The sequence below is a fragment of the Rhodnius prolixus genome, unplaced genomic scaffold, assembly GCF_049639745.1.
Source record: "Rhodnius prolixus isolate KJV_2025 unplaced genomic scaffold, Rpr scaffold_7, whole genome shotgun sequence".
Taxonomy (NCBI): Eukaryota; Metazoa; Arthropoda; class Insecta; order Hemiptera; family Reduviidae; genus Rhodnius; species Rhodnius prolixus.
In genome coordinates, this window is record NW_027411582.1 from 17,443,434 (window position 1) to 17,459,125 (window position 15,692).

The 15,692-nt window shown below is 34.2% G+C and overlaps 1 protein-coding gene across 4 annotated transcripts in view; it reads left to right on the forward strand.

Moving 5' to 3' along the window:
- Window positions 1-15,692, forward strand: part of LOC141447096 (obscurin-like) — a 676,918-nt gene that overhangs the window by 128,193 nt on the left and 533,033 nt on the right. For all 4 annotated transcript variants that reach the window (XM_074114296.1, XM_074114295.1, XM_074114299.1 and 1 more), the window contains exon 2: window positions 11,874-11,962. The gene's annotated coding sequence lies outside the window, so the exon portion shown is untranslated. The remainder of the gene's footprint in view (window positions 1-11,873; window positions 11,963-15,692) is intronic.

Sequence of the window (15,692 nt, forward strand, 5' to 3'; positions counted from 1 at the left end):
ATCTTTGACTATGAAATAAAACTAAAGGAAAGGGAAGGGTGGGGACGCCACCAACACTCAGAATACCTTCACTTATGCAATAACAAATATATTTGGTATATTTACAATTTTAAACTCATATACAAAACGGACCATGATCCAAATAAATAAAACTGAATTAATTAGACTTACAGGTTTTCTGACAATTAGACGACAGGTCTTCTGACTTAATTAGACTGACAAGTTTTCTGGCTTAAGTAGACTGACAGGTTTTCTGACTTAATTAGACTTATTATAACACTCACAAATTGATTTATCATAAGACAACAAAAGTAAATCGTTCAACCGGGCGGCTAATGGGTTGTCCAGTTCTTGGCGAAAACAGTACCAGCCAGACCGACGCTAAAATCCTGGCAATGGCGGACACACAGACATAATCAGGTGGCATCCCTACTCTCTTGAGATGCCCAAGGGCAACTGAACTTCTGCCTTGCACTGGCCACCATCCCCACTACGTCCAAACAACCAATGCTGCCAACGGACAATTGTCGCTCAAAGAAAATTCTGGTCAAGGGGGGCCGCAACTCCTTGCGAGGATCCAACAGGAAGCTTCAAAAAATCTCATTTGAAAATTAAATTACTAGCATATTTTAACAATATTGGTTATGGTTTTTTCGACCGTTGTTGATAGATGATTTTTGGTGAATATCGAGGTGCGGTCTTAAATAAATACAACTTTTTTGATTTATACCAACGTTTCGGTAATTTTTACTACCTTCTTCAGGGTACTATAAAAAAAGTTTGTGAAGTTTAATGTAGAGCTACGAGTATATCATCATAACTGTTGATATTGATGTTCAATAGTTATGATGGTATACTCGTAGCTCTACATTAAACTTCACAAATTATTTAACAATAATTATCTTTATCCTTTTATAAACGCAATATTTACCGCAGAAATCGTAGCGATTTGGAATGCGGTAATCCTGGCGGAACAAATACAAAGTAATGACATAATAGTCATTCTTAGTGATTCTAAAAGTGCACTCCAAAAAATAAAACGTCCGGGCGATGTTTTTGATTCCATAATTATAGAAATTGTATGTCATTTGATTAATGCAATGGGTAGGTTGCATCTGGTTTGGCTGCAAGGGCATGCTGGGATAGTTGATAACGAGAAAGTCGACGTGCTAGCAAAAAGAGCGATCTTGTTAGGGGAACATACTCCAGTGCTCAATTTAGCGGATTTCGAAGGTGCTTTAAGAAAGCGTTGTTATGACGCATGGCAAAAGCTCTACGATCTGGAAAAAGAAATTAAGGGTAAATATTACGCTGATTTACAGCCTAGGATTCCCAACAAGCCATGGTTTGTAGAAGTACTGGAGGGGGAAAGGCAATTTTACACAACAATAATGCGACTGAGGTTCAACCATAATCTCACAAATCCGCATCTGCATAAAATTAAGTTATTAGATAGTCCCAAATGTGATTGCAATAGCGGGGAGGATGGGGACATCGATCACCTCCTCTTCAGATGCAGCAGATATAATAGAAATAGAGACAAGTTCCTAAAGGAATTGGCAACACATGTACGATTTCCCTGTAGCGCTAAAAGTATTTTAGCTATAATGAATCCTGATGCGCTACGAATTATTTACAAATTCATTAGAGAGAATAAAATAAAAATATAGGATGCAGCTAAACTCCATAGTTGCGATTTTAGTTCTTAATTACTCACACAAGTACTATCATAACTACACTACTAATTGCACCACTCTAAGCTCACATCAAATATCGAAGTCACATTCAGAGAATCTTCAAAGAAGATTTATCAATTAGGATTTTGAAACATACAATATTAATAAAGAAGCAGAAAAAGACTTACTTTTCTGCAGCTTTTAGTAATTACAAATACAAAAAAACTGCAGTAGAAGAGTAGTGGGATTGTCTGAGAGAAAAATAGTAATGCAAAAATAACAACTGAAGAGCTAAAACAATATTATAAAGTCAAATGAAATAAAAACATGTCTGAAATTATGAAGAATAAGAGTGACAGTATGCATTATTTGTAAAAAAAAAAAGCGATTTCAATTTCGAAGTTTAAATAAAATATAAATACAAAGTACAAAGTTGTTTCAGGCAAAAAAGAGATAGAAGGACTGCATTTTCTCATAAAAGTCAGAAAAGGCTGAATTACCAATGAACGGGGGCAACTATTTGCTCTCTAAAAGGAGCATTTTAAAATGGGTAATTAAAAAGGTACGTCCACCTTTACAGGCTGTGCATGGCTCAGAATTATTGAGCAAAAACTGCAAGGCTACTGCAAATAATAACTTCAGATACATGGCTCGATTCTAAGTTCTCACTAGACTTCTTGACAAACGATGTAAACTTTCACTAAACAATAAATGACTTAACTACACTGTGATACTGAAACCTGCTTGGACTTACGGGAATGGAACATTGGGGCTCAGCCAAAGCTTCCAATACCTATAGAATCCAATCCTTCCAGTCAAAAACTCTCCGTCGAATCCGCTAATGCTCCTTACTTTGTATCTAAACTCTACCTTGCACCGAGATTTCCTTGTTCCTTATGTTTCAGAAGCTGCAAGATCCCGGTACATTAAATTCCATACTTCAATCACCTTACAACCTAATCCACTAGTATCTCAACTTACCACTCTACCAGGAAATCCTCCCAGGTGGTTGAAGCGCAGTTGGCCACGCGTTCTTCTAAATGAAGTAAGTGCCAGTGTACAATAGTGAACTGTACCTCTTTGGGAGTTTCACCAATGGGTGAATTCTACCCTCAAGCTATTCATGTATTTATTTTATGCATCATGTTGTATCATCTTCACTTATTGCAGAAATTATACTGCAGTTGTGAAAATAAATAGTTTTTTTTGCGTTTATTTGTGCTACAATCAGCGCGTTAACGTTATAAGTAACAGTGATAACCGAGTAACAAATGATAAGGTAACGATAGAGAAGTTACCCAGTAGTAACACTCCAAAACATTAGATGGTTAGTCACTCTCTTCACTGGAGAGAAGATCACGAGGCCACTGTCTTTTAAGACGTCTTATCGGGTTGTCAGGAAGAGTTCTAGAAGAAAGATTTTGAGCAAGAGGATTTATATTATGAGATTGCAGGCTGAAGTGGAGTTTTCTGTATCGTGTTTTCAGCAACTTCAGTGATAAAAGGAATGTTAAGGTCAGTGTGTATAGTCCAGGTTGGGAGACATAAAATGGAGCGTTTACGATAGTTCGAAGTATTTTAGACAAATAAATTTTTTAAAAAAAGAGACGACACAAATTTAACTGCACCAGTTTAGTGAACCAGAATTTGATCAAGTGATTTCGAAAAGCAATAATCAATGTTTGTATTTAAGGCTACAATAACCGAAGGATTGAGTTGATTTAATGTAAATAGTTAACAAGGGATGAATTGTGTAATATAGTTAATGTTAAAAATTGAACTGCATCTCGTTTTTAATGGAACTATTTTTCATAGTAATGAAGAAAAGAATTACAATTTTAGTGCTTCTCAGTAATTCATCTTTAATTTAGGACCAATATTTTTGGGACAGTGTTTAATGTAAAGCACGTAGAACAGGCGGCCATTTATCGTAGTTGAATTTAGCTTTCAATAAATTCGTTAAAACAGAATTCACTTAGTCTTTTCATTCGGTTATTTATCGTTCTTCTAGTTTTAATAAAGAGTTAAAGAGTTCCTATCATGTTTCATCCTGAATGGCTGGATCCTACTGTTATGGTTAATAACTTTCATCTATAATCCTTGTTTTTCCAATCAAATTTACCTATCCAGTTACTTGAAACGGTCCTAATCCTCTTTAGCATCTAAAATTCTTGTTAAAAAATATATTTATGTGAGCATTTAGACATTGTTTGACAAGGTTTATTCTTATTTTAAACTTTACTAAATATTAATGGTAATTTAAATATGATAATGAAGCATTATTATCGACCTCTTTGATCAGATTAGGTTTCTACCGAAGTTGGACCTACGCCATAGTAATCTAGAAGTTCTATTGTGTCACCCGATAATTTTGGCAACCATTTCAGTTCTTAGAATGTAACTTAAGAAGTATGATGAGGATCTCATGTTGGAAAGGTGTACGTTTTTCTCATCCGAAGTGCCGAAACCTTTCTCCGAGATCTTTACACTGATTTGCAGTAGTTTCATTTGATTTGTCCACATGCTTGCAATACTTCAGGAAGTTGTCACTGAATCCCAAGGCACCTCAAGTTTTATTATACACCTCCATTATCAACTGGGAAACCTTTATTAAATGCTCTGTTGTCTCTTAAGCCGGAAAATTGGTCTATTAATTCCGAATTGTAACTCAATTAATGTACGAACAGTGTATAATTTAACTTTTTAGGGAAGCGGAATTCCCCCCCCCAAAAAAAACCCACGAAATAAACTATACGTATGTTTTTTTGGTCTAGTTTTCAAATTTTCCACCCCCGATGCTGTATCTTAATTTTTTGCGGAGTTACGGGCAAAAACCTGATTGGGGTTTCATAAGGATCACTGGTTTTGACAATGATTATCAAAATTACATAAAAAGTTGTGAAAAATGACGTTGACCCCGCTTCGATTCTTACCGTAATCATAGGTCAAGAAGTCTTGCATACGGGGTACATTAAAACGATGTGATGATTGCTTTTATTTGATGATAAAACAAATTTATCCTGATTCACCCACAACCATTACATTACACTACATTCTTTAAATCTTCAATTATTATTATTTTTGTTCTTTGCGTCACCAATAACATTTTTTGCAATCAGAGGACCTCCCAAAACTGGTGTATTTCTGGTGGAAAATTAATATTGAAAACCGTTCACGATTAAGATAAAATAGAAACTCTGATCTTAAATATCTCGACTAAAATTAGGGATATCGAAACTGGGTCAACGTCATTTTTCACAGTTTTTTTATGTAGTTTTCATAATCATTGTCAAAACCAGTGGTCCTTATGAAATCTCGATCAGTTTTTTTAACCGTAACTCCGCAAAAAAGTGGAGATACATTATTGGGGGTAGAAAATTTGAAAACTAGACCAAAAAAAACATATAGTTAACTTCGTGGGTTTTTTTCGAAATTCCGCTTTCCTAAAAAGTTATTAGCGATTGGTGCGTTTTAAATGGATCACCCTGTATATTAGTTTTAATTACTTTATTTTATCGGTACCCGCATGTTTTTTTTTGGTATCCCTGGCCAATTTCTGTCTTTAATCCATCGTCAGAGGTTGATAATCAGTTTTGTGTAGAGAATTTGACTTCATATAAGTTTTTTTTCTCATAATTCACTTGATGACCTATGTCAGAAAACGATCAGGGATACAAAAAGACTATGCAAGCTACAAGAGATAAAATCAAAGATACCCACCGCTGCAATTGAGTTATCGATCTGCTTTTTAATGAAAAATATTATGACTTTAATTGAAAATACAATTTTTCTTTTGATAGATATTTTGATAGAAACTTCATTTTAACTCACCAAATAAATTAAAATAAAAGATACGATATAACCACAAATCAGTTTTTAGAAAGCAGGAGTAGATATTCACGAATTTCTACGAGGGTCGTTTGAAAAGTCCGTGCAAAGTCAGAGAGATAGCATTACTGGCGCGTATCGAGGTTATGTTTAGTTAGTAGCATCTCTTGGAAGAACACACACCAAGTTTCAGCCAGATCGGTCTATTTCTTTGTGTTTGGCATTCGTTTGAATCGAGGAAGTCGAGTGATTTTCAAAAAATGGACGAAAAAGAATTTCGTGTGTTGATTAAACACTACTTTATGAAAGGCGAAACGCCTCAGGAGACTAAAGAGAAGCTTGATAAACATTATGGTGACTCTGCACCTTCGATTAGAACAGTTTATATGTGGTTTCAAAATTTTCGGAGTGGCCATATGGGCACAAGTGACGCTGAACGTTCTGGACGCCCTGTTGAGGTTACTACTCCAGAAATCATTGATAAAATCCATGATACGGTGATGGATGACAGAAGAGTGAAGGTGCGTGAGATTGCTAGTGCTGTGGGCATCTCGAATGAACGGGTACAAAATATTTTGCATCAACATTTGGACATGACAAAGCTATCCGCAAGATGGGTGCCGCGATTGCTCACGCTTGACCAAAAACGAAATCGTGTGAAATGTTGCAAGAACGGTTTGCAGCTGTTCCAGAAGAATCCGCAGGACTTTAAGCGTCGTTTCGTCACTGTGGATGAAACATGGATACATCGCTACATTCCTGAGACCAAAGAACAATCTAAACAATGGGTTACCAAGGGGGAATCTACGCCAAAAAAGGCGAAGACCGTTCCTTCGGCCGGCAAGATTATGGCGACTGTCTTTTGGGATTCGCAAGGAATAATCCTCATCGACTATCAGGAAAAGGGTAAAACTATTACAGGTGCATATTATTCATCGTTATTGGACCGTTTGAAAACCGAGCTGCAAGAAAAACGCCCACGATTGGCCCACAAAAAAGTCCTTTTCCATCACGGCACAGCACCAGCTCACCTCAGCAGTTGTGGTCGCAAAATTAATGGAAATAGGGTTCCAACTCGTTTCACATCCCCCCTGTTCTCCAGACTTGGCTCCCTCGGACTACTATTTGTTCCCCAATATGAAGAAATGGCTGGTGGGAAAAAGATTTTATTCAAACGAGGAGGTGATTGCAGAAACGAATGGCTATTTTTCAGACTTGGACAAATCCTATTATTCGGGAGGGATCAACAAACTAGAGCAGAGTTAGACGAAGTGTATAAGCCTAAAAGGAGACTATGTTGAAAAATAAAAAAGGTTTACCCCAAAAAATTAAGTAGTTTTTATTTTTGCACGGACTTTTCAAACGACCCTCGTAAGTCCGATACAAGGAGAAAGTTAGTTAGTGAAGAAATTTCCTAAAAATAAAGTTGAAGTCATTCCGCTTATTGAAAATAATAGAGAGAAATATTACAACAAAAGCCTTCAATAATATAGAAGAATTAATTGTTCGACCAAAAGAAACTTTCAGAATAAAGTTCAAAACAAACCAATGAAGCGTTGAAAGGTGTTTTGTTAGACTAAAAACCTGCTTAATTAGACCTAAAACTTTTGCATCGATTTTACAAGTATATGGAAAGGTGGTAGATGCCAATATACAGGGTGTCCTAAAGCTATATGGATAACGACTTTTTCTCGGAAACTAAGATAGCTAGAAAAAAACTAAAAAATACGTGTTCCCTTAGTTTTTTTGTTAGAAATCCAAATTTAATTTGTAAATTTTTTTCGGCGCTTCCAGAAGCGAGATACAGGCACCAACTTCATTTTTTTCAAATGGGGAGGTGCGGTTTTTATTTCAGAAATAGATTCCTCTATTTTTTTTAAAGAAAAATTTACTTGAACGGTTTCTTTCTGTGAGCGATATTTTACAAGTTATGAATGAAAACATGATTCTTTAAGAAATTTCAAAATTATAATATTATAACGGTTTTTTTGATTGAATAAGAAGAAAAGTACTATTTTATTATAAATTTTACTCCTCATTAATATTACAGATCCTGCTCCAAATGGCCTCCACCATTAGAGATGCATAGACATGCTCAATTGTCCCTTACTGCCAAAGAAATAGATTCGAATTTAACCGAGTTACAGGCATCTATTATTTTCTGCTTTAGTTCATCTACAGATGCAACCCGGGCTTGATTCTGGTACACCCCTAGTCGATATAACACCATTAGGCATGTAAAAAGATATCTTGATAGGAAATTTGATGGGCGTGTTGTATCGACATGGATGGCTATTCAGTGGCCACTTCGTTCACCGGATTTGACACCTATGGACTATATCCTTTGGGGATACCTGAAAAACAAGGTGATTATTCATAACTTTTTTTTTCTCCTTTTCTTATTTCTACTTATCTAGAAGCATTTCTAAATCTAGGTGTATCAGAATCAAGCCAGGATTGCATCTGTAGATGAACTAAAGCAGAGAATAATAGATACCTGTAACTCGGTTAAAGCCGAATCTATTTCTTTGGCTGTAAGGGGCAATTGGCAGGAAAGAGCATGTCTATGCATCTCTAATGGTGGAGGCTATTTCGAGCATGATCTGTAATATTAATGAGGAGTAAAATTTATACTAAAATAGTACTTTTCTTCTTATTTAATCAAAAAACCGTTATAATATTATCATTTTGACATTTCTTATAAGAATCATGTTTTCATTCATAACTTGTAAAATATCGCTCACAGAAAAAAACCGTTCAAGTAAATTTTTCTTTAAAAAAATAGAGGAATCTATTTCTGAAATAAAAACCGCACCTTCCCATTTGAAAAAATGAAGTTGATGCCTGTATCTCGCTTCTGGAAGCACCGAAAAAAATTTACAAATTAAATTTGGATTTCTAATCAAAAAAACTAAGGGAACACGTATTTTTTAGTTTTTTTTCTAGCTAACTTAGATTCCGAGAAAAAGTCGTTATCCATATAGCTTGGGACACCCTGTTCTTAAATCTTAGCTAGGAACTCGAAATATCAGCACCATCTAAAATTAAAACTAACTTCAGTTTATCATTTGAAAAAATTTTAGACTAGCATTTTATTTATTTAAATAAAAGAAAATAAATAAAGTCATAAAACAAATTAATGATTCTTCTCTCTACTGCCTATTCAGAACATTAGTAAGGTTTTTAGTTTATACGTAAAATTTTATAGCTACTTGCAATGTCCTTTAGTAGTGAAATATAACCAAAAAAATTTTACAAAACAAAAAACTGGTCGTTACAAAGTTCTATCTATGTTGAGAAGTTAGAGAATAAAAATACTTATATGTGACTTTAGCTTGAGTAGAGATTGTGAGTCATCTTTCCACATAAAATGTCTTAATATCATCGTAATCAGAAAAGAAAGCCGTTAAAGAAAGGACATTGTGACCTACATTGTGGTCATTAAGTTCTGCTTTTCAGCTTTGTTTCTGCGAACCAGTTATGGTTCTGGTAGCATTTATTATCTGATGCATGTTTTCCCTTTACAAAAAATTAAAATATATGCCATGTTTTAATAATTTTAATTCTTGTTTATTTTTTTGAATGAAGTCACAGGCCCTAACAGATTGCAATAACTGATTTTAGCAGTCGTTGCAGTTAATCCAATAAAGTTGCATTCAGAAAAACGTGCATCATCAGATGGTCATCTCCGCCAAAGACACAATGTAGTTTACTAAAATCACCCTTTCACTAGGTGTCGCAATTTTGCGATTTACGGGTCACATAAAAAGGAAAAATTATTCTTTAATAATTGCAATAAGCTGGTTAACTTCCGATAAAGTGTGAATAAATAAAATGTATCCTCCCTGCTTTAAGGGGAGTTACCACCATTATTATGTGTAATGGTTGGACGGTAAAAAAAAAATAGGAGATAAACGTAAAATATATATGTATATATATATATATAAAAACACTAAGTTTCTCTCGAGGCACCCTAACGACGTTATGTGTCTACCCTTACCAAATTATACATTACGGTTAGTAGCATCATGTATATCTTACTGATATACATCTATTCCTGCTACATTTTACTACGTACATCTTTTTTTATGATGTTAGAATATCTACTTACCACAGTGAGTGTAGTTTTTATAACTTCCTTTACATATTATTGGCAACGGTATCCACTAGTGGCAGAAGGTTGTTAACATAAAATACCCTACCCACTCTTTCGTGTCTGTGAGGAAGAATTTTAATAACATTTTCACATGTAAAAGAGGGTAAGTAGGAGACAAATATATGTTACTGAACATTAAATTCGTTGAACAAGGTGTACCCAAAGAAAAAGTTCAGCAAATGGAAGCGTAAAAACAAATATAACTAAAGATGAAAACAAAAATACCTTGAATTCACCCTTAAAGTAACATTCGTTGGCTATAATAAACTTTTGACATAGGTTTATTATAGTTGGTGTAATGGGTCAGCGAAGGTGAAGACAAAAAAAAAAAAAAAGAAAAAAAGTCTGCCGGCGCTAGATCAAGCGAGTCTGGGTGGATGTGCGAGATAATAGTTACACGGAGTTGGTATAAGAAGTTGCGGATAAGTATCACAGTATGTGGAGCGGATGTTCTTGCAGCAGTTCTTGCTTCATCTTCCTGGCGAACTGTGGGCGAACATATTGACAGCCGTAAGCGCTTAAAAACAGCTTTACTAGAATTCAGCGTTGATGTTTTGCCCTTTAAATAAGTTTGCTTTAATACTGTGATTAAGATTAAGAAAAAAAATAGAAGAGAAAATGTAATTAAGAATATTACGACGATTTACTAAGCCATCTATTTGGTCTATTTCTTCTGATAGGCTAAACTTAAGATGCTTATCCGAATTAAAAGTTTAATTCTATAATTTTTTTGAACATTTACTGTGAAATTAAGGTGACCCAGTCGGTAACCTCCGGCACTGTTCTTGTAATTGGTTATTTGTGATAAAAATTACACTTTTCAAGTCAATCGTGGCCAAGATTCCGCCTTTTTTCTACAGGTTATTGAACATTTACTGTGAAATTAAGGCGACCCAGTCGGTAACCTCCAGCACTGTTCTTGTAATTAGTTATTTGTGATTAAAATTACAATTTTCAAGTCAATCGTGGCCAAGATTCCGCCTTTTTTCTACAGGTCATTGAACATTTACTGTGAAATTAAGGTGACCCAGTCGGTAACCTCCAGCACTGTTCTTGTAATTGGTTATTTGTGATTAAAATTACACTTTTCAAGTCAATAGTGGCCAAGATTCCGCCTTTTTTCTACAGGTTATTGAACATTTATTGTGAAATTAAGGCGACCCAGTCGGTAACCTCCAGCACTGTTCTTGTAATTGGTTATTTGTGATTAAAATTACACTTTTCAAGTCAATAGTGGCCAAGATTCCGCCTTTTTTCTACAGGTTATTGAACATTTACTGTGAAATTAAGGCGAATCAGTCGGTAACCTCCAGCACTGTTCTTGTAATTGGTTATTTGTGATTAAAATCACTTAATTTAGGTCAATCTTTTTGTTTATAAGCATTTTAAAGTTAACATAAGTGCTATTACTTAATTTTTATATAATTCCGTTTGTTGGATAATTAATCAAAGTACAAATTCGAATCATTATTAAAGCCAGTCTATAAAAAAACAAGCAACAACTGAAAATTTTTAAGGATATTATTTTATTTTGTACTTGCAGCTTCTACTATTTGAAAGATTATTTTTCAAGTTCTAAAAAACAAACAAACAAAAACAAACAAACAAAAACAAAAAGCTAAAAATATCATTGAACTTAGAAATTTCTGTTTTAGAACAAGTTACGCTTTGTAGGGTTTCTGGATTTAAAAGGATGTTAGGACAATGGATTAAAGGAGTTGGTTTTCACTTAGCTTTTTGGGGTCTGGAATCTTAAGCGCCTTAAGTACCGCTTTTACACTAGGGTAAACTTGCTAAAAAAAGGAGAAACAAATACAGAAAACATTGTGTCTTACTTTGTAAGTTTACTTTTGTTACATTCGACTAAAAAAAACAGCAAAAATTAAACCAAATAAAACAACAACTTAAAAGCAAAACAATTGAAGCGTATTTTTAAGACCCAATGTCTAGTGTTAATCAGTAATTGTAAATCCTTCTTAAAAAGAAATCACAACTAAAAATCTCTGAATTAAAATGGAATGCAATAGATTTGTAATAAATAATTAAATTGAAATCAATTTACAATTTTAGATACACTGAAAGCACCAAATTAGCTGTGATTCTTCAGCATATTGTTTCCCTCATTGATAAAAATAAAATATAAGATCTTTAATTTAATGTTTTCACAGTGTACCCATTAATTGTATTTATTTTAATTCATTTTAATTTTCCAGATTCTGAAGATACAGCCAAGCAGGTAGCTTGCTTCTTTTACCTGCTTAGGAGGGCCTCGCTTTGTACATTTTCAGCAGTGTTCAATCAGGTAATTTTTTTTTTTTTTTAATTAATACGAGGGTCATTTGAAAAGTCCGTGCAAAAATAAAAACTACTTAATTTTTTGGGGTAAACCTTTTTTATTTTTCAACATAGTCTCCTTTTAGGCTTATACACTTCGTCCAACGGTGCTCTAGTTTGTTGATCCCTTCCGAATAATAGGATTTGTCTGAAAAATAGCCATTCGTTTCTGCAATCACCTACTCGTTTGAATAAAATCTTTTTCCCGCCAGCCATTTCTTCATATTGGGGAACAAATAGTAGTCCGAGGGAGCCAAGTCTGGAGAATAGGGGGGAATGTGAAACGAGTTGGAACCCTATTTCCATTAATTTTGCGACCACAACTGCTGAGGTGTGAGCTGGTGCGTTGTCGTGATGGAAAAGGACTTTTTTGTGGGCCAATCGTGGGCGTTTTTCTTGCAGCTCGGTTTTCAAACGGTCCAATAACGATGAATAATATGCACCTGTAATAGTTTTACCCTTTTCCAGATAGTCGATGAGGATTATTCCTTGCGAAACCCAAAAGACAGTCGCCATAATCTTTCCGGCCGAAGGAACGGTCTTCGCCTTTTTTGGCGTAGATTCCCCCTTGGTAACCCATTGTTTAGATTGTTCTTTGGTCTCAGGAGTGTAGTGATGTATCCATGTTTCATCCACAGTGACGAAACGACGCTTAAAGTCCTGCGGATTCTTCTGGAACAGCTGCAAACCGTCCTTGCAGCACTTCACACGATTTCGTTTTTGGTCAAGCGTAAGCAATCGCGGCACCTATCTTGCGGATAGCTTTGTCATGTCCAAATGTTGATGCAAAATATTATGTACCCGTTCATTCGAGATGCCCACAGCACTAGCAATCTCACGCACCTTCACTCTTCTGTCATCCATCACCATATCATGGATTTTATCAATGATTTCTGGAGTAGTAAGCTCAACAGGGCGTCCAGAACGTTCAGCGTCGCTTGTGCCCATATGGCCACTCCGAAAATTTTGAAACCACTTATAAACTGTTCTAATCGAAGGTACAGAGTCACCATAATGTTTATCAAGCTTCTCTTTAGTCTCCTGAGGCGTTTTGCCTTTCATAAAGTTGTGTTTAATCAACACACGAAATTCTTTTTCGTCCATTTTTTGAAAATCATATTTATAACGTTGATGTAGCCATTGTATATTTAAAGGGTTTGGATCTTGACATTACAAACAACTTCATGATGAAGCAAAGGCACTTTATTACCTGCAGCGATACTTGTTTTTATCTCCGTAACATTTTCCGCGGCTTTACAGAAACTCTATTTCATGGTTTTGCAAAAGCTACCGTTGGAAAGATTTTTTTTTATTTTTATAACGTAACTTTTATTTAAAATATCAGAGGGAAAATATAATTTTTATACTGTTTCAATGATGCTAGAAAGAAGTTTTTAAAAAAATAAAATAAATGCATTCTAACAGATGCACTTTATAGGAAGGTTTAACAATCATAGACCACCAGTAAACTTTTGAAATTTTGAAAACGTCACGATTCTGTCAGTAAAAGTTTGTTTTTTGTATTTCTAATGGTAAACTTTTACAATTATTATGAAAAAAACATCTAAGCTTCAGTAAAAATATCAAATTAAAAGGCTATATCACTTCCTACAGTGTAGTTAGTGCTTCTTTTTTAAACATAACATGAATAGCTAAGTTTTCATTTTTCAATTCTTCCGATAAGTATAGTTTCAAAACAAAAGAGACTTTTCAAGTTTCATCCAACTTATTTGCTAATAATAATAATTCTGTATTTGTGCAATTAGATAAAATTTCAGGGAGTCAGCTTCGTACATGTTTTTGTTTTCTGTTTTGCATCTAATATGTAAATTTCTAGTAAATGAAATGAAAATACAAATAAATGAAATAGAATGAAAATGAGAGTAATAAGATAAATAAGTGAATTGATGGTACTCTCCTTATAAAAACAAACAAGTCAAAGATAAACGAGTAAATATGTAAATAGCTCCAAATAAAAAAAAACACATTTTAAGAATAAAGAAAAGTAAATAAATACAGAAAAAATAAAATATCTGAGTTAAAAGCTTAATTTTACAGTTTTTTTTAAATATTAACTGTAAAATAAAGGCGACCGGGTCGATAACATCCAGCACTGTTCTCGTAATTGGTTATTTGTGATTAAAATTACACTTTTCAAGTCAATCGTGGTCAAGATTCCGACTTTTTCTACAGTTTTTTTTAATATTGACTGTGAAACTAAGGCGACCCAGTCAGTAACCTCCAGCACTGTTCTTGTAATTGGTTATTTGTGATTAAAATTACACTTTTCAAGTCAATCGTGGTCAAGATTTCGACTTTTTTCTACAGGTTTTTGAACATTTATTGTGAAATAAAGGCGATCCAGTCAGTAACATCCAGCACTGTTCTTGTAAATGGTTATTTGTGATTAAAATTACACTTTTCAAGTCAATCGTGGTCAAGATTTCGACTTTTTTCTACAGGTTTTTGAACATTTATTGTGAAATAAAGGCGATCCAGTCAGTAACATCCAGCACTGTTCTTGTAAATGGTTATTTGTGATTAAAATTACACTTTTCAAGTCAATCGTGGTCAAGATTTCGACTTTTTTCTACAGGTTTTTGAACATTTATTGTGAAATAAAGGCGATCCAGTCAGTAACATCCAGCACTGTTCTTGTAAATGGTTATTTGTGATTAAAATTACACTTTTCAAGTCAATCGTGGTCAAGATTTCGACTTTTTTCTACAGGTTTTTGAACATTTATTGTGAAATAAAGGCGATCCAGTCAGTAACATCCAGCACTGTTCTTGTAAATGGTTATTTGTGATTAAAATTACACTTTTCAAGTCAATCGTGGTCAAGATTTCGACTTTTTTCTACAGGTTTTTGAACATTTATTGTGAAATAAAGGCGATCCAGTCAGTAACATCCAGCACTGTTCTTGTAATTGGTTATTTGTGATTAAAATTACACTTTTCAAGTCAATCGTGGTCAAGATTTCGACTTTTTTCTACAGGTTTTTGAACATTTATTGTGAAATAAAGGCGATCCAGTCAGTAACATCCAGCACTGTTCTTGTAATTGGTTATTTGTGATTAAAATTACACTTTTCAAGTCAATCGTGGTCAAGATTTCGACTTTTTCTACAGGTTTTTGAACATTTATTGTGAAATAAAGGCGATCCAGTCAGTAACATCCAGCACTGTTCTTGTAATTGGTTATTTGTGATTAAAATTACACTTTTCAAGTCAATCGTGGTCAAGATTTCGACTTTTTTCTACAGGTTTTTGAACATTTATTGTGAAATAAAGGCGATCCAGTCAGTAACATCCAGCACTGTTCTTGTAAATGGTTATTTGTGATTAAAATTACACTTTTCAAGTCAATCGTGGTCAAGATTTCGACTTTTTTCTACAGGTTTTTGAACATTTATTGTGAAATAAAGGCGATCCAGTCAGTAACATCCAGCACTGTTCTTGTAATTGGTTATTTGTGATTAAAATTACACTTTTCAAGTCAATCGTGGTCAAGATTTCGACTTTTTTCTACAGGTTTTTGAACATTTATTGTGAAATAAAGGCGATCCAGTCAGTAACATCCAGCACTGTTCTTGTAAATGGTTATTTGTGATTAAAATTACACTTTTCAAGTCAATCGTGGTCAAGATTTCGACTTTTTTCTACAGGTTTTTGAACATTTATTGTGAAATAAAGGCG